At 37.8% G+C, this 20,969-nt stretch overlaps 1 long non-coding RNA gene across 1 annotated transcript in view; it reads left to right on the forward strand.

Annotated features, from left to right (window-relative positions):
- Window positions 1–7,016, forward strand: part of LOC308201040 — a 29,083-nt gene extending 22,067 nt beyond the window's left edge. Inside the window, exon 6 of the long non-coding RNA XR_013956010.1 lies at window positions 169–7,016. This is a non-coding gene — a long non-coding RNA (uncharacterized lncRNA). The remainder of the gene's footprint in view (window positions 1–168) is intronic.
- The last annotated feature ends 13,953 nt before the right edge of the window (window positions 7,017–20,969 follow it).

The raw sequence follows: 20,969 nt of genomic DNA on the forward strand, positions 1-20,969 counted from the left end.
CCACACAAGCGAAGCAGGCAAAATAAGGACTAATGATAGTTACAGTTACTTAACAGAAGCAACTAAAACTTTGGCTATCCAGGGTAATTTAATATGGAAGCATTGTAAGACGTGGAAATATTGTATGATAGAGCCAAGTAAGATTTACTAAAATGTTTTTTGTTGCAGGTTTCTAGTAAAGTTCTCTTCAAAGACCAAGACAGTCCATCTCTTTTTCCCTAGAAACCATTGAATTAAAACATAATTCTCATTGATGATGCTATATGAAATTACACTGCCAGTGGGTGTGGCTTGAAGAATATCAAGGAGAGAAAAAACAGAAGCGTATCCTTACTGGTCTTTTGTTGATGTCTACTAATAGCCATTTGCAGCCATTTGCATAACTCCATTTGGATCATTATTCTGCTTTTCAATGCATCCATGTATTAATACTGCTATATTCCAACCAGGATTTGGCAACAAATTCTAAATTCTTAAAATCTTTTCAGAACTGTCCTTCCTGGTAGCTATTCTATTGACTGTCCACAGGGCATTCCTTATCTCTGAGGACTCCACAGTGGGAGGGGGGAACCAAGGTTTACAGCTGGGGAAGGGACAGAAAAGTTGAGAATCTATGGCAAGTCCATGGTGCATCTTTCTCACTTGCATTTGTTTAAGTAGGGGGACTCTGAATAGAGCATTGCTTTAAAATATGTCTGAACTTGACCCTCACCATTAGATTTAAAGATGAAAAAATCTGAAAGTGATGAATAGGATTCATCAAAGTTACAATCTTGGATAATCTGCACCGTTATCATATTGTATGGTTTTATGCTGTAAAGGGTGGAGTATTTCCTGGGCAGGCAGTGGCAACTGCTTCACCTTCAGTGCGTCTTGTACATGATACAGAAGCAGTCTTTACAGAGCTTGGTGAAGGCTGCTTCTTGCATGGTTTGTTGAAATAAACAGCAGGTTGCAGATGAAAGCTTCTTCTTACTCAGGAAAAGTCTCCCTTCTATCTTGTGAATTATGCAATTTTCCTGAATGATATTTTTCAGCATAGTTGTACAGATAATCTTGGATTGATAGATAAAAAGAAAACATACTCTTTCTTTTTTTCTTTCAAAGGGATGAGAAAATGTGGAATATAATATCCCCTTCCATACATTTTCAAAGCCTGATCTTACTGTATTCATCAGTGACAGATCCTGTATTGTCAAGTGAACAGCAATAAGAAATTTCTGGATATTTGCTCTTTGTGATTTTTGTTTGTTTGTTTGCTTGCTTGTTTGTTTTGTTTTTAAACTGAGGACATGATAAAAGATTAAAGAAAAGAAAGGTTGTTCTCAAAAAACTTGAGAAAGATTGTTGTTTCCTCTAGGTAGATTTACTCTAATGACAATCAGAAAAGAAGTATTTAAAACCAAAAAGCTGGGTTGTTTTCCGTTTAGTGAAGGAAAGCATCACTGTCATAAAGAGCTATTTGACATAGGCCAGGTGAAGTGGATATTTTTTTGCTAGGGAGCAGAAGGGTATCCACACCTTAGGAAAGCATACGACGTATTTTACTCAGAAGCTCTGGTGAGCCATATCCTTCCAGAAACTCTTCATGACCTACTAATTGATCCCAAACCACAGTTTTGGAACTAGATTGTAGCAATAACCATTTCTTGCTGTACACACATTCCTGATGATGCTAATATAAAGAAAAATCAATCGAGCTTTTAAGAAAGGTCAGGAATAATCCATTCCAGCTATGGTTTGAGGATACGATACGAGTCCAACAAAGAGGAAAAGCACCTCTCTCTATCAACATCATGGATTTCTGGCTGAAACACTCTGTACTCCCTACAATGCACTTGTCATTAAGAGGACTGATGTTACTGGTATTCTCATTTACTGAGAGGATGTGAAGCCAATTAAGTTACCATCACACTCTGAGGAGAGGCAGGATTCACTGAGGCCCATGGAGCCTCAAGAGCCAGCTGGTAACATCATTTTTGGGAGTAAAGTACTGCCACAATCATGCAATTCTTTGTTTAAGGCTTCCACAGAAATTCAGTCAGAATTTCTACCAAAGTCTATTTCATTAGGGATAGTCCAATATCTGTCAATATCCCCTGGCTGTGCAAGAGAGTCATTGATTTGAAGGAGATCATTAGGACCTGGTTCAACTTCCTTTGTAGGATTTGATGGGTGATGATACAGCTGCCTATAATAATCATCAGTGAATCTAAGCATTTAAATCCACAGTAAATTCAAGGTTTATACATAAAGTTAACACCCTTAACTTCTATTCTATTGACTTTCTGTATGAATATAAACCATATTTTGTGTAGTTGAGAGGCAAGTGGCACAATATTGTGTCTGCAAGTGAAGCTGTACAATATGACCTATATGGTGAGGGATATGTCACATTATCTTGGACATATATTTTTCAGTTCAGAAATACTTCTGGCCAGCTACTGAAACCTAAGGAGATGTGATTCAGATAATGAGATAAACTCTGCTTTTTATCTACTTTTTTATCTACTTTTTATCTAAAAATATAACCCTATATTCAATGCCTTCCTACGGCTGCGAACACGATCAAATACATCAATTATCTTTTTTTTTTTTTTTTTTTTTACTAGGATTTCTTGTCTTACTTAGCTTAAAAACTCTGAAAAATAAAGTGGGAAAGCTGAGAGGGCAAGGTACAGAAAAAATCAAGTTAGCTAGATCCTAATAGGCAAGATAAGTAAATAGGGTTATTTGGTCAACAAAAGGATGACTGATTTAGGGTCAAACTTTGCAATAACAAAAAAAACAGTAAAGGACAGCAGGAATGATACAAGCTTTTCAGTGTTAGATCACACAATGAGACATTAATAATGTGTACAAAGCAGATAAGCACCTGTGCTACCTTTAATCTAATTACTAGAATGCATCATTACATTGAATATTTAGTACAGAATGAATGATAAGCAGGAGAATACTCAATACAATCTACAACAAATATTACACTTGCCCAGTTGATCACTGAAGATGAAAAATCACAAGGAATGATAAAACACTACACTCTGAACTGAAAATTCTAAAATGCTTTATGAAGAAGGTTAAATGGCCAAATACAGCTATTTAGCAAAGCAGTAAAACTGACAGAAGAGTAGACTTAAAACCAGGAGAAAGTGATTCCACAGATGAATCTACAAACAGAACAAGAGGAGAATCTTCTTTGCCTAGAGAAACCCTTCTAATTCTCCACCTAAGCTGAGCTGCTTTAGTAGTTTTTTCACTGAAGGATGATTTCCTGAGGGACAGAAACAAAATATATTACATGAAGCAGAGGAGCTTTAGCCCCTTACTTACAAGATCAACATGTTTAAGGTGGGATATTTAGGGTCTTGACCATTACTTTCCCCATGGTGTTGAGCATTCTCAGCATGAGATTTGTCCTTAGATACTCAGTAAATGCTCAGTTGGTGCTGTCAAAAGGATGCTTTTAAGATTTCAGTGCTACTTCTAAATTGACTGAATTTATGGATTTGACTGTAAGAATGTGCCCCTTTTTCCTTCCCTGACCTGTTACATGTGTCCTATCCTTGGAGTGCACTGGACGTTGTGGATGGAAATTGTAACCAGGGTGGGCTCCCTCCTCCAGAATTAGTGACTGTGCTGTCACCTCATCCTGCTGTGCAGGTGGCTACAAAGAGGAGTGATCCCTTGGGGGGAGCAACATAGCCTGTCCTAAAAACGTGTATGTTTTTAGTGCTGTGGTTAGAGAGAAAGGAGCAGCAGCTACTGGGTGGCAAAGGGCTCCTTTGCTCTGCAGCCTGCAAACTACTCCAGTCAGTGAACCACTCTGTGAGTAGTTCAGCCAAACTGAGCTGGGTGGACATTTTCCAAATGGTTGTGACTTGATTCGCCACTCTTGGAGCTTCTGTAGCTCTTCCTATTTGCAGAGATCAAAAAGCAAAGATGCTTTGATTCTTTGTGCAGTTGAAAATGACCACATGTGGTGTAACAACAGAAAGAAAAAGAAATATGATCAATCACAAGGAGCATTCATAGAGGATGAATCTTCATTGTATTAACAGCATATGAAAACCTTTGGCTAGGATTCCATATTAAATATCTATATTTATTTCCATTTTTTGCTATTCCACATTGTACTTCACATCTTCTACTGCTCATGTTATAGATGAAGTCATATTTTCATACTCAAAGTTTGTAGGTGCTTTTTGCCAGGAGGTATGTAGTAAAAGGAGGTTACAGTACTTGACCCCAGGAGCTTAGAGTTGACACACAAGACAGTCGTAAACTAAAAATCTTCAGAAGCTGTGTCAGAACTGTAGTTGCATATAAAATGCCTTTCTATTCCTGAAAATGTTTGAAATTATGAATATATACAGGTATTTTAAGACATTGTATTCCAATTACATTCCATGGAAAAACGACAGAGGAACACCTGAAAATTGCCAATAGTTTGGAGATCCTCTTCTGAAACACAGGAAACCTTAGAGCTAAATAGTTGGAGTGCTAAGGTAGAATCATAAAATTATTGAATCATTAAGGTTGGAAAAGACCTCCAAGATCACCTAGTCCAACTCTCCCCCCTATCCCTGATGTCACCCAATAAACCATGTCTCTAAGCACCATGTCCAACCTTTCTTTAAACAACGCCAGGGACAATGACTCCACCACCTCCCTGGGCAACCCATTCCAATACCTAACTACTCTTTCTGAGAAGAAATGTCTCCTAATTTCCAACCTGAACCTCCCCTAGTGCAACTTGAGGCTATTCCCTCTAGTCCTATCACTAGTTATCTGCGAGAAGAGGTCGACTCCCAGCTCCCACCACCTTCCTTTCAGGTAGTTGGAGAGAGCAATAAGGTCTCCCCTGAGCCTCCTCTTCTCATGACTAAACAACCCCAGTTCCCTCAGCTGATCCTCACAAGACTTGTGTTCCTGGACATTCACCAGCTTTGTAGCCCTTCTCTGGACATTCTCCAGGGCCTCAATGTCCTTCTTATAGTGAAAGGCTCAAAGCTGAACATGGTACTTGAGGTGAGGCCTCACCAGAGGAGAGTACAGGGAGATGATCACCTCCCTGGTCCTGCTGGCTACACTGTTCCTGATACAAGCCAGGATGCCGCTGGCCTTCTTGGCCACTTGGGCACACTGCTGGCTCATGCTCAGGGGAGTGTCTACCAACACCCCCAGGTCCTTTTCCTCTGCACTGCTTTCCAGCCAATTTCCCTCAAGCTTGTAGTGCTGCATGGGGTTGTGGTGGCCAAAGTGCTGGACCCCTCACTTAGCCATGTTGAACCTCATTCCATTGGTCTCTGCCCATTGACCTAACCTGTCCAGATCCCTCTGCAGGGCCTCCCTACCCTCCAGCAGATTGACACTTCCCCCTAACTTGGTGTCTTTTGCAAACTTACTGAGGGTGTACTCAATTCCCTCATCCAAATCATCAATAAAGTTATTAAAGAGGACAGGCCCCAACACCGACCCCTGGGGAACACCACCAGTAACCAGTCGCCAGCTGGATTTCACTCCATTCACCACCACTCTCTGGGCCCAGCCATCCAGCCAGTTTTTAACCCAGCAAAGAGCATACCTGTCCATGCCATGGGCTGCCAGCTTCTCCAGGAGAATACTGTGGGAGACCATGTCAAAGGCTTTGCTGAAGTCCAGGTAGACTACGTCAACAACCTTTCCCTCATCCACCAGGCAGGTCACCCGGTCATAGAAGGAGATGAGGTTGGTCAGGCAGGACTTGACTTTCATGAACCCATGATGACTGGGCCTGATCCCGTGGTGGTCCCGCATACATTGTGTGATAGCAATCAAGATGACCTCTTCCATCACCTTTCCTGGCACCGAGGTCAGGCTGACAGGCCTGTAGTTCCCTGGATCCTCCATATGACCCTTCTTATAGATGGGTGTCCCACTAGTAAGTCTCCAGTCATCTGGGACCTCTCCGGATGACCATGACCACTGATAGATGATGGAAAGCAGCCCAGTAATCACATCTGCCAATTCCCTCAGCACCCTTGGGTGGATCCCATCTGGCCCAAGGACTTGTGACAGTCCAGGTGGAGCAGCAGGTCTCTGACTGTTTCCACCTGAACTGTAGTCTCACTTTTTGGTGTGTTTATGGTTACTCTAACCTCAAATTCTAGTCTTGACCAGATATTCTTCCCCACCATAAACTAAGAAAAGTTTCCCGAAGAAAGTGTCATTGAAACTGATATTTGTTGGCACAAATTCCCATGACTAGGCGCTTTCTAATGAAAAAGAAGTCTGACAAAAATTCTCAGTAAGTTTCATACAAATAAGCACTGAAATTAGAGAAAAAATAAATGGACTTGGCGTGTTAAGTCTACATTGTTTCCAAGCACAATGCATGAAAAACTGAACTCCCAGATTTGTTTTAAAGTAAAAGTGTAATTGAATGGCATGTATCTTAATCCAAACAGTATTTTTCTTGCTTTTAATGCACTGAAAATGGAGATTTATATGCGCAAGCAGTTCTGCCCAAGTAGCCAACCTTAAAATGCCTTTGTATTTAAACAGAGTGGCATCTGACATTTCTGTGTCCGTGTGTTATCAGACCTCTGTTTACCCTCTGGAAAGTGCTAGCATAAGGAGAGAATAATGGAAAGTGAGAATTTGCCTGCTGGTTTGGGGACAGCTGGAACTCTGATTTACTATGAAAGTTCAGGATGTCCCAATTAAATCAGGACACTTGAGAGATATGAAGACTTAAATGTCCCCCCAAAGCATTGGTCTAATGTGATTAAGCTGGCTGTTTTTGCTAATGATAGACACAGTCCAAATTGCAGAAAAATGATAAGTAGATATAATGGGTTTTTACTGTTGTATACTTATCAGAATATGCCCCAAAATGGTTTCTGTTCCCTGCTTCCATTTTATATTGAATGTCAATCATTTGTAACTTTTGGTGCCTATTATGCAATCCTTCTTGAGATACATGATGCCCTTAGCCCTCAGGAACATCATGATCATTTATTTGTACCCCATGACTCTTTTGCTACCTTTTTAAAAAAATAAAAAATAAATCTTTGCTTGTTGATTTTTGGAGTGGTATGCATTTGTGAAATGCCTGCAACTTCTTCATGTGGAAAAGCATTGTTTATTCAGTTGGTACTAACAGAAAACAAAATGAATAAAATGTACCACACTATACAGTATAAGACTGTACAAGTGTGCACTGCGGCTGGAGTTTTGAATAGGCAAAAACATTATGTCCTAAATATCTGAATAGCATTGAGCTGGGACAGCTTAGGAGTTGCTCTCAGCTTTTTTTTCTTGAGAAATTTTGGTGAACTGTAAGCAAATATAACCTTATTGCTTAACTTCCACAAAGACAAATATTCTTCAAAAAGTGAAAGGGCAGATAAAGGAAAATGTGTGTTTTGCAGTGCTGAAAGAGCCTAAAAGTGAATGAATAATAGAAAGAAAATCCATTTACAAGCCCATAATTCTAAAATTTCTGTAACTGTCTAACATTATTTAAACACCACACACACATTTTAAGACAGTGAAAAGTTACTATTCATGGTGAAACGTCATTCTTGAGCATGATTACCTCCTTTTCCCCCAACCATGACAGATTGCATTTAATTGAACAGCTTCTGGTTTAGAATTGTCATTAAAAATGCATATATTCAAATAATCTCAGTACAGTGTATTGCCCTTTCAGTTCATTTCTTCTTTTTATGTTACAGTAAATACCCTTTCATATTCTGTTTCTAATTTATTTAGAAATAATGTGGTTCTTACTAAGAGAAAAGATATTTTTTTTTCCTAAGGATATACTAATTTTGTTGATTGCTATTTTTTTTTTTTTGGTTGTTAGTGACCTAGTGTCTTTCAGTCCTTGTACCACCGAACTCCAGAGTCTTTGTGGAGAAAAACCTTGGATCTAGGTGGTTTTTTTTTTTGTTTGTTTGCTGTTTTGTTTTTCCCAAGTGGGTTTTAATAGAAATTACTGCTGTGAAGATAATTCTGGCCTTACAGGAGACAGAAATCTTCAATTTCAATCAAACAAAAAGGATACTAACTGTAGGTAAACACTAGAGAGAGATTGAGGTAACTGGAGTTTTGCCAGAAGGAAGGATGAGGGTGCGTAGACCATATCCACGCACACTGTGACTGACTGAAGAACATTTTTTGGCTACTCTCCCCCTCCGTTTATACAAACTAAGTTGTTCTCTAAATACAACCACACACCAAGTCAAAGAGCTAGCTGTTCATACAGATGTTTTAAAAAACATGCATACCCACACTTCGCTAGTAACCTGGGATGGAACCAGCAAGACATAATTACCACTTAACATTATTGCTTGCCCGGCAACATTCACTTCTTAAATCTTAAACATTTATATGTCTTCTTTTCTTCCTCTTTTATTTCATAGCGGGATAAACCTAGCTACACAACAAATTAAAATTACAATAACTAATTCTATAAAATAGAATAACTCTGAAATATCATAGTCCTGGAAGTAATGGGCCAGACCTCTGGCTGCTGTAAGCTGTAAGGCTTCACTAGCATAAATGGATCTATAATAAATCTACATCTACTGAGCATCTGGCCCATTGTTTATTGATGACAAAATCTTCACAAATGCATGTGACTTTTATATGTTCTGTGAGAGAAAGGAATGGTTAACATCAGTGACAAATCTAATGCTTGGTAAATTCTGACGTTGCTCATTTTTCAGCTGTCTAAATGAGGTCTGTTTTTTTGTTTGCCTTTTTTTTTCAAGATTTTTCCAGTAATAATGTTATGTACAGATAAAATAAATTTAACATTTCATTACTATTCATCATATGGTACTGGGGAGAAACTTGAGAAAATATACATTATTTACAACCAGCAAACTAGCATTATTTGAAATGAGTTAAGAACACTGACCAAAAAAAATGATAATAATAAAAAAAAATCACTAAGCTCTCACTATGTATTCCTCCAAGACACAGCTAGAAATGGAAGCTGCATGAGACCTAACAGTACGTTAATTACGTAAGCCTAAAACCCATCACAACTAAGGTGAAAATTAAGTATGCACATAGAAGAATAAGAGAGAGAAAATTTCTTTTACACTAGGACTTTTCCAAAACCATGAGTTACCAACTGTGAGAACTGATACAAGTAATGAAAATAAAACTGGAGTGTTTAAATTCAGAAAGGTCCACAATCATTGATGAAATTTGCATGAGAGAGAGGTGATTTTTTTATAAACATAGTTGTTATTTGGCTATGGACGAATTCCAGAATGTGTTGTCAGACAAATATAGAACACTGCCACTCAACTCTGTGTCACACCAAGCTTTTACGTGCCTCTGGAGCTATGGCAGAAACTCATATGGGCAGAGACCACCATCTCAGTGCCAAAAACTGTTAAAAATTTTGCAGAAATGTTTATATCATATATGTATCACCATAATATTAATTAGAAGCTGCAAATGCATGTTTCTCAGTTGTCAGGCAGATGTATAATGTGCACACTTATTTAGATGTTTCAAAGGTACATAATGATACCTCCTGAGTTTCTTAAACTGATGCTAAAACCTTAGGTTAGAACCTGGTTCACAGCCATTTGCATTAGTAGTCTAAGAAATTGGAAGGTCACCAATTCTTCTGTGACACCAATGGCAAAAAAACAGAGAAGAGGGAAGCAATGCAAAGGCTTACAGCTGGTAACACATTTGTAGTGTAAAAACAGAATCACTGAAGGTGCAGAGGACATGTTAAGCAGTTGTAATGACATGTTAACATGGGCTCTGTAAGTATAATTATTGGTCAAGGAGAGGTTGTTGTAAAAATGGTAATAAAAGACAATTTTATATTCCTTTGCAAAGGAATCTAAGCCTCTAAGGCTCTTTTTAGAGCCTTCACAAAACTAATATTAGTCATACGTGCTATATATGCATATTTTGTACAAAGCCAATTAACCTCTTTATTTGAAAACAAGAGCTTCGTTATTGTTGAATACAGCAGTTAATCCTTTGCTGCAGATAACTTTCAGCAGGTATGAGTGGAAAGAGCTGTTCTTGCTGTGCCCATGCTCTTCCACCATTGAAAGATTAAATGTTTAATTTGCTAAATGCTGGTATACATGAAGATTAGGAAATTTTGGTATTGGAAAAGTCAAGACATCATCAGAGGATATAATAAGTGTTTGCACTAGATCAATTTTTTCATTTATTTCTTTTCTAACCAGTTTAGACCTACGGGTAAAAATATACCCTTTTTGGTCAGCAAAGTTCAGTTTCTATTAAGGCAATAACAAGTTTTAACTAGCTTTAAATTAGCATCATAATTGCATGGCCAACAAAAAGACTGCTAAGAGAAGCAATCTTTTTTTATTTAAAAATGTAACAAAGTTGCAGTGAGAGACCAGCATAGGTGAACTGCTATTTCAAAGAGTTAAGATTAAAATATTTCTCTGAGATGCTTAACATAGAATGATACACCTCACGGGGAAAAATACTTAATCACAGTCCTGTCTTTATGATTAGGACCACGTAACTTGATGCAACAGCAATTCCTGATTCATAGTGATGTTGATGAAACTAATTAGGAAGAAATGGTATGATCAATTAGGAACAAACAGTATGACAATGCAGTCCGAAGAGCCATTCCAAAATAAACTGTTGTTATAAGAAGATAATCAAAATTGGTTATCAGAAGGTAAAACAGGCTAGCAGATCCTTCATTCTAGATTTTGGGCTTAAGATCCATGCTATGGCAACACCTTGTTTTCAGCTTCCTCATCCCAAAGAAGCACTGATTCTTGTACTCAACACAAGAATGGTTAGAAACTAAGTGAGACTTAATCTGTTGTTCAGCTCCAACCAGACAACGCTACTGAACTGTAGTTTCAACGAGGGACAGGACATTAGAAGTGTCTATTATCTTTCTCTACTCAAAGAAAAGAAAGCTTCTTATCCCACGTAATACACTTAATTTTGAAAACAGACCTATTTTCCTTACACATAATTGAGTTCTGTTACAGAACACCAAACAGGCAGTGCTCACTGTCATCCACAATGGAAAGAGGTCGATATCTTGGGACACAGACGTAAGCTCCACTTTATTTTCAAGGGCAAAAGTTTATTTATGAAAGGTGTCCAGAATAAACCTCTCCCTTCTGCATTCACGAAGTCCAAATGCTGTTTTGTCTGGATTAAGCCATAAACTGAACATGTTCTGTATCCTTATTTCACCTATCCCACTCTTTTTCCCTCTTAAGGCAGCTACTTCAGTGAGCACCAGCTGCAGTCAGGTCTTCCCTCAGTTAACCCCTCTTTACTTGGATTTCTCTCCTTTGCTATTGCATGTTTTGTTTTTGTTTTTGTTTGTTTGTTTTTAATTATTATTATCTCTACTTTGTGTGAAAGAGGGAGGGTTAGACCAAAACTATGCAACCTTTTTTCAAACACTGGGGGAAGAAGGGCAGGTTGCTAGCATCATACAAGCATTCATTCTCTGCCACAAGAATGGCTGTTAAAAAAAAAAAAAAAGAAGGTTGGCTGATTCAGCATTATTTGCAAATCATTTTAAAGTGTCCATAATAGGATGTTACTGGTGAACTAAAAGCATAATGGTGATGTTATTGCATATATATATATATATATGGTTTTTTATTATTATTTTTTTCACAGCACATAAGAACAATCCTATTAAAATCTAAGTCACTAGTGTAAGGGACTATCAGTTTGTACATAAATGAGGATAGTGAAGAACAGGTTTATGAGGTGCCAAGATGCCATCTTTGCTTATAATAATAATAGAATAAGTGTTAAAAAATGCCTTTTTTTTTTAATGGTTCAGAAGAAACTCAGAAGTTCAATATATATGTCAAGCACACAAGCGCAATGATCTGCACTAAACTTCAAAACAATATTCTATTTGATCCCCTGAGGCCATAAAAAGAGACAAAAAGGCTTTTATGAAACCTGAGAGTTCAAACTGTGGCACAAAAGTTTGTCTCTCCTTTAAAGGCTTATGCAGACAGTCTAATTTCTCCACCTACATATTAGTATGTCTTCTTCATTCTTGTATCTAAGCAATTATATGTCCTGAAACGGACATTGGATTTCAGCTACCTCCATTCAGAAAACCATCTCCATTTATATTCCAAATACATCACTGCCACCTACTAAACCTGACATTCTACTATATCAGTCTTAGAAACACAATGTAAAAATAAGGTAACCACTTGTTACAACTCTCCTCTTCCTTTCACTTACAAAAAAAGTGATGGCTGCCTAGGTGTCTTCACATGTGCTTTAGATATCAAAGAGAAGTTCTTCTCAGACTAGCTGTGTTAGGATCCTTGGCTTCTTGTAATCCGTGAAGGTAACCGGACTTTTCCTATACTACATTCAGGCATTTAAAGTAAGAATCTTTGTCTTACATTAAGAGCACAGTCCTGAAAATCACCACTGACTTTCACTGTAAAAAAAAAAAAAAAACTTTTTTTTTTGGTGTGTGTGAGATCTTTATCTGCATTTTGTAGTGGGAAAGCAGTCTTTTTATAAAACTACAGTACACAAAACACATACACTGATGTATATTTTACCTCCTTTTAATTGCCTGTTTTATGGAGTCCTTACCATGGCTGGACACTATTTACACAACAAAAAATCGAAATCTTCCAGTCCAGAGACAGATAATTGATATCACGTTGTACTATTCATAAAAGGAATTTCTGGAGAGGAAGCATTGCCATTAGGTCATTTACTTAATGTCTGCTGAAAGAATGCTCACTGTTGAAATTAACTCATTAACTTAAACTTAAGCTAACTAATGTTTACAGCTGCTCTACCAAAAATAAAAGAAATAATGGGAATATGTGATCCTGTCTGTGGTTCCCATCAAAATTACAAGGTAAGACATTTCTGTGGTCATCATGAGGCAGATAACATTGATTAATGTTCTTATATAGCAATGACACCATACATTTATGGACAGACTGGGGGACCTTTGCCAGGTTCACTAAAAGCAGCTGCAAGGCAGGACTGACTTTTAACCTCTCCTGTTTAATACTTCTTAATACTTCTTGGTATAAAAGCTGTGCTAGTAGCATACAACCTGCAGAGTTACCATTACAAACACAGATTTGGCCAGCAGGACATCTTTATTTCCTGAATAAACTCCTGACACATTACATGAAAGTGAACTTACACAGGCATATCTGGAAATTGCAAGAAGAAATTACAAGAAGAAATGAATTGTTAGGGTACTCAAAAATAAACATAATCCTTAATTTCTGATCTGACAATCTCCCTTTTTACTGGTTAACAAGTGATATAATTTGACATGGGAAATAACTATAAAGTTGTCTACAGTGATGAAAGACATGCAGATGAATCCTTATTTCTTCAGACAAAATTGATCCCTGAACAGTGAGGTGGGGCTTTTGCTTAGATCAGAAATATATTGCTAAGATACACAAGAAACATTCTTGCTTGCTGTGGAGTCATTAATGGTTAAAGCCAGTGTGCCAAAGTGGCTTGTCTGTGAGTTGCAAAAGAGTACTGTGGGAGAGCAATGGTATTTTCCTTCTCTTTTTGGGCAGAAAAACAGAGAATTATTTAATTAGGCATCATTAAGGAGGATGCTTTTTATTCCTTAAAAGGCCTTTATCTCTGTCAAATTCCATTTTCTGAATTCAGTTATATATTATCAGTGTCATTTTCTGGAACAAATGATACTGTAAATAATTCCAGAAAGTGCACTTAATATAGATTTGCTTGCTAAGTGGTGGTGTCTCCCTCCGGGGTTAAAGGTAGAATAAAACATTGTTTATCCCATGAGAAAAAGAAATGACAAGATTTCTTGCTTCATCTCCTGTTTCCGTCTGTGAGCCATCGTGATCCCGGGGCATGAGGTCTATCATATGCCAAAGGAGAGGATTCTTGCAAAGGGCCCTTTGTTTCAGTGGGGCACTATCAGTGGCTCATTGTACCATCCGCTAATGCACCATTGCTTTGCTGCTTCTTCTGTTTCCTTTTAAACAAGTCAGCTTCCTTCTGGAAAAAGTTGTTCTGTGGTCAGTTGTGTAACTCTGGATTACAGCCTCCTCAGTAAGCAGAAGAAAGAGAATTAAAACAGACAGATGTGATATGTTAGAGCTAGAATAAATGATGTTCACAGAGGGCTCCCTGTCTCTCTCAGAGAAATCAATACTGCCAGTGAGGCACTTTTCTTCGCTCAGAGGGTGGTGAGGCACTGGAACAGGTTGCCCAGGGAAGCTGTGGATGCCCCATCCCCAGAGATGTACAAGGCCAGGTTGGATGAGGCCCTGGGCAACCTGATCTAGTGGGTGACGTCCCTGCCCATGGCAGGGGGATTGGAACTGGGTGATCTTGAAGGTCCCCTCCAATCCAAGCCATTTTATGATTGATTCTATGATTTATGCTGCTGGAGTGAACCCAGAGCTCAAGTTTCTAGATCTTGGTGCTTGCATGCACACATCCTTGGGCTCTTTCCAGCTAAATCTGCTGCTTCCTCTTGCTCACTGTCCCTTCTCAGAGTTACAGTCTCTTTCTTACCAGCAAGTAGGGTAACGGTTGTTGGAGCTTGCACATTTGCTCTTTGCCGCTTTCTTCAGTAGGGCAGTAAAGGATGGGAGCATAGGTTTCTGGAAAATGGGAAAAAGTACCACTACCAGATGCCAGATGTAAGAGTTTCCCATTTAACAGAAGTGAATGTCACCATTTTACAGATGAATAAGAGAGCTGTCATAGCTATGGTGGTGGTCTGTGAAGTTTATTTTGCTCTTATGCAGCTCTGGTCTAAATCTGATACTTTTGAGAAAAGAGAGGTGTGTGTCAAAATTGTTGATTTCCATTCAGCTGAGAGCTTCCAGAAATCTTCTTTGGTATTACATTCCATGAAAACCAATGGAAGAATCCCTAGGCAGCTTCACGTGAGCACATACATGTACAATGCCTTACTTTGTGACTTTTGTGGTAGAAAAGAAAAAGATGGGGGCAGTTTTCCTGCTTCAACTACTTGCTGGAAAATAAAGCTAACTATGTGGATTGTTCACCTAACGGATCCAGAAGATCTTTGTGGTGCCAGCACCATGTCAGAACACAGATTCATGGTAAAAACTCTTCTGTTTTCAAAACTGAGAGCTGCTAACATGAACTTCAATGCAGGAATGTTCATAAATTATTCATCTTTATGTTGTTTGCAGGCAAATGAAATGAATATAGGTTGCAGAAAGGTGAGGCATTCCTATCATATGGAAGGAATCAGGATCTGCTGCCTCCAACACACACTGCTACAGGTGCTAAATTTCAAATTGCAACCTCAAAACATTTTTTTGCTGAGAAGAAACTAGGCTTGTGATAGTGACATAAGTGTGCTAACATGGGTAATGTTTCCTAAAACTATTCAAAATTGCAGTCATGCTAACATGCTTTCAGATTCAAAATGTTGATTTTCTTAAGTGTTTCAAAGTAAATTTATTGAAAAGAGTAAATCTACTTCTGAAAACTTTTACTTTGCCCCTGAGAACTGCTCTGCTATTTCACATTCAATTTTAAATGAACTACTTTTAAAAAGTGGCTCTAGTAGCATCCTCCTTCTCAACAGGCACATTTTAATCAACTACCCTCTTATAAAAGGACCACAACATAGAAACTGTCAACCTTTTTCTTTATGTGAAGTATGTGTATGAACATTTAAACAACTTTAACTTGAAAAGTCAACTTCTTTACATGAAAATTAATGTGAGGTGCACAAAACTTCATCTAGGCCTCTACCTCTGGTCTATCTATCCAACTGGTTTATTTTCAAAAGACTCATCTTAATGCCACTAGAACATCTCCAGAAACATACATGATTAATCAGTCCTGCACTGGACTTATGTAAATGCATAGCTCTGAGGATGTGAGTGCTGTTACTGACTTCACTGAAATTGGTTACTGGCTGGAAACTCATCCAGTCTGAATAAACAAACTGCCAAGGTTTTATTTTTCTTCCCTACTTCCTGATAGACCAATTGGATTACTTTTGTTCAGATTTACTTATTTATTTATTTATTTATTCATTTATTTATTCTCTCTCTACTGTATTAATTTTCTTTTCTTCCTTCTAATCCCATATTTAATTTGCCCATTTTCCAGCTCTTACTTTTCTTCTTAGTATAAGCATTTACCTTCTTAGGAGACGTTTTTACATTCCTTAGTAGATTTTAATGGATGACTTCAACTATTTGAGATAGCTTTTTAGTGCACTATGGGGCTCTCAGCTGTAACCAGTGCTCATCAATACTATCACGACATAAATGAATAAGTTCAACAACATCCATAATAATGTTGGCAGACTATTAACAGAGTCAAACACTCTGATATATCCAGATCAAAGAGGTTGTTTTCTTAATGACAGCTTGAGAAGGTATATTTTCATTTTCACTGCAATGAGGAATTCAGCAGTGTACAAACTGCTGAAGAACAAACATTAAGAAAATGTGAAGGAGGTTCTTATCAGAAAATTTGAAAAATAGACGAGGACTAAAAATTTGACAACTTTTACACATTTCAACTGAAAGAACATCTCGTATGTATTAAGAAGCATGTTCCCCTAGAGCGGCAATACAATGAGAATGTCTTTTCTCAAGGAAAAGCTACAAGTATATACTGTATGACTAGAATGGCAACTGACATTAAGGGTGTTACCACCATTTGGAATCACTCCTACTCCTCCACTATCAATAAAATTTAATTTCTGAGACTTTTTTTTTTTCTAAATTGATGGCACTACTTTTCAAAATAGTCTGACTTTCTACACAAATTACAACTGGAAAATACAAGTTGCACAGTGTGGCTAGCATATAAAACTCAACTGATTGATTTCAGTTTGATTCAAACTAGGTGTGCTTTATTTCTCCCTACAAAAATAATGCCCATTTTCAAAAGGAAAGGAGCTGTAAATAATTTACTTTTTATATGAGCATTGCTAGTAAGCAGAGCAGAATAAAGATGCCTTCATTCCACTAACAATTATGAAAAGATCATATCAGACAATGACCTTTAGAAATGCTTCAGCGACCACTGTGTTAGGCTGTAAGTCTTAAGTGAGAATTCTTCAAACAAGATTTGACTACACTTTCAGTTATATGCCTAATTTTTACCAATTCATGTTAACATTTTTGCTACTAACTTTAACAAGGGAGGAACAAAGCCCTGATGTAGAATAAGCTCACACAAATTAATAGATAGCCATATGTACAATGGGGAACTGAGTTTAACTGTACATTTGTGCTTCCTGGCCTCTTGATTTTCCAAGGTCATCTTTTAGTATTTGATATTGGTGCCAATTAGACAGAAGGTAGAGGTAGAATTTACAGTACCACCATCAATAAAACTCTTACAGAAGCAAATGGGAACTATGTGCACGAATTTGGCTGAGTATCACTGTGGTAGAAGACAGCCAACCTACTGATTATTTTCAGTTTGTAGATGGGCTAATAACTTCAAGAAAGCAGTGAAAGAGAAATGTCTGTTTGGTAAGGTTTTAAAATAACATTTTCAAGTGAACTTCTTTCAACAACACTTTTCGTAAGATTCAACAATACAAATCCATAATATTCTCCTGCCATTCAAGGTCATGTTAACCTTCTTGAAGAAGAAGCCAAGAACTCCTTAAGTTAATCATCCTCTATGTTGAAGCTGGTGCTTATTTGATTCTGAGGTTTTGTTCAAGACAGAAAAAGCATGTGAAAAATTGGTGAAATGCAAGATTTCATTTACACAAAGTCAGAGTGACCTAGATTTCATGTGAGGTCCAAAGTATTATCGGTCCTTCACGAAAGAAAAGTTTTATGTTTCATTTAAATATTTAAGACATCTGTACAAAAGTATGTAAAAGAGCATTTTATTCATGCTCTCCTTAGGAAGGTCAAATAACTGTTAATACTAGGCAAACCACATTTGAGTACTAGTCCCCAGAAAAACCTGGGTTATGTTTAGTATTCTCAATATGCAACAGTTTATTCAAGGAGGAAGTATATAGACTTATATAGACTTATATAGGTAGTATATATAGACATCCACCATAGATGTGTATTGTCCAGCTGTGTGAGCTCTAGTGTTGTTTGCTGAGGGTCTGGGCTACTGTTTGCTAAGAGAAATAAACATAATGAAGATAGACAATTTATATTGACTGCAAGACTGGTAAAAATGTTTTCGTATTCAACTTCGTCTATAGTGGAGCTCAAAAAAACAGGTAAATGTATTAAAAAGAGTTCATATTTTGAGAAGAACATCTTTATGACAATTTAAGGAGAAACCTATGTTCTGTTAGTAATACTTCAGTGACTCAGACCTAAACAACCATAGTACAAACTGGTGAGAAAGCTGCTGGCTTGAAAATTAACAATTAATTCTATATTAAGCTTGGCAGAATGAGAACAGTACAGTCAATAACTCTAGCAAACAGCATGATTTATATATCACATTTAATTACACATGAATTCTTTAATGTTATTATTAAAAAAGCACATTAAACTTTTCTTATAAATATTTTAGCAGTAACATAATGGACTGAGTTGTTATTTGTAGTAAGACTTTTCTTCTTCATATTTTCCATCTGTCCTACCTGTCAACATGTCAATAGACAGATCAGGGACACAGACGAAGATAAATGGCCAGTAGAATACATGCAGAATAACTGATAACTGCACCAGACAGAATCAGATTTGAGGTGATCTTTTTTTAAAGAGTGTTGCTACACTGCATTGAAGTAGTTATTCACTTTTAGCTTTTAAATGTTTGTCAGCTACTGTAATTGAAAGAGGAATACAAAAGTTGTGACAAGCTGTGATAATTTTCCCTTAAACATTTCCATACGTTAGAGAGAGATGAGAAATCTTCAGTGTGCAGGTCTCCCAAAATGTTTTTGCTGTCTCTTGACTTTCCTTGTGCTAAAGGTCATGAGGGATGCTTGAAACCCCAGTCAAAGGAAGTGCTGCATCGTGCCTTGAAGACAGGTCCTTCATCAGGGAGGCAGTATCCAGCCCCAGCTTCTCCAGGAGCAAAGGTAGCCCTGCACATCTGCAAAGAGCACGGTCCTTTCCACTAGCTCATGCAAGGACAGAGGAGCCTCTACTGCAGCCAACCCCACTCCAACAACACTTTGGCAAGGCTTGTGCTGTGAGCCAGAAGCAGCCCTTTGTACAGAAAGACAGTACAAGCTTAGCAGCTGTACCTACTACTCTGCCTGCTCAGTCACTTGACGAGCTTTTACTCACAGATTACACTGCAGAAAGGCCAGGAATTCTGCATAATTTGCCTTTAAATCCAGAGTGCGTCTCACGACTGCAAGCCACTGCATTATTTATAAAAGGCATATTGCTCTCTTCTTTTTTAAATACAGCCCGTCCTATTCTGAGCGCCTCTCTAAATTGAATATTGTCTTATCCACCTTGGTTGTGTGTGGAAATATACTGCTTCAAGGTAAAAGGAGAGGAGTTGAGTTATTATCCTGAACGCTGTTTGTACACTTCCATGATCCACCCACTCATCTTACCTTGAGGGCTATGAGAATTGCATGGGCTGGTCAAGAACAGAGCAAAGTACTTGAGTGCTGACTGACAAGGTTGCCCCTCCTAAGTGTTCGCTCTGAGCTCTGATCTCTGAGCACTATTGATACACATCAGTGAAGCAGAACTGCTGACATTCCCGCTGGACACCATAAGGAAGCCTGAACATACCCAGAATATTCACAAATTGGAGCCAGAGTTCAAGGAAGAAAAGTTAAAGCAGGAATTTTTATCTTAAATGAAAGATGTTTTTACTCTGGCTCCTGTTCAGTATTGTACTTAAACATGCACCTAACTTTGAACATGAAAACACTATTGCATACTGGAAGGGTAGCAGTCAGATTTGTGATTGAACTTTACTTGCTGGACTTAGGCCTATATCAAGGTAAAAACATCTGAAGCCCCTCTCTTTATTAAATATATATATAATTTTTCTACCAAGAGCTGACATGTTCCGTATACAACAGCAGGCTGTATTTCTAAATAGCTCCTCTAAAGTCTCAGAGTCTCAGCTTTCCTAATGACGCTGTAAGCCACTGGTTATCACACCAGATTTAAAGTATGTATATATAGAATGAAAGCTCCATTACAAAACCAGCTATCACAATTGGCCTCACAACTCTTGTGTTAGTAAAAAAGAAAAGCAAATATACGTGCGTGTGTATCTATGTAACTGTATGCATTTCATTTCTAAAACACAAAGGGTAAAAACTTGGCACCAGTAAAACGATTAATTACCTTCCAATGTATTTCAGCAGGAGAAGATTTCTCCTCACGTTTCTCATCAGCAGTTTGGTCACTTACCTAATTTCCCTCAGAATGTGGTTTAAACTTTACCCAGTTCCGTTTTCCCCTGATGCCTTGTTTCATAAAGATGAAAACATAATTAACTGGGATTATAAAAAGAAAAACAGCATGTTTACAAAGGTATTATTGCTTCCTTTCATCTATTGGAAATGTATCACAGAAAGTTTTAAAACCACGTTTAGAACATAACCTACAACTAAACTAGTTCTTTTGCATTAATCCTTAGAGATACACTTGGAACAAGTGACTGTGAAATAATCTACAAAAGCGATTTGGACCTCCTTTGGAAGAAAAAAAAAAAAGGCAAAAAAGGAATCAGGTAGCACTTGTAATTGTTTAAAAACACTGTTGATCACAGAGCTTTATACTGAGAGTACCAACATGGCATGGTCCAAACCACAGAAGGACACACAGTGGATCTTTGTAAAGATTCTTGCTATTGCCATGTGCTGCATCTGCTGAAATTTAAGGGGCAAGTCAGTGATGAAGGTACCAGAGATGGTAAATTCAAGGCAATGATTTAAAAGAAAATGTGGGATGGCTTCATAACATCCAGCTGTTGTGTTGTAGAGATTTCCCTGTGTAAATCTTCCTGCCCTTCCACCG

This window comes from Anser brachyrhynchus (genome assembly GCF_964034855.1).
Source record: "Anser brachyrhynchus genome assembly, chromosome: 1".
In the NCBI taxonomy this organism is placed as follows: Eukaryota; Metazoa; Chordata; class Aves; order Anseriformes; family Anatidae; genus Anser; species Anser brachyrhynchus.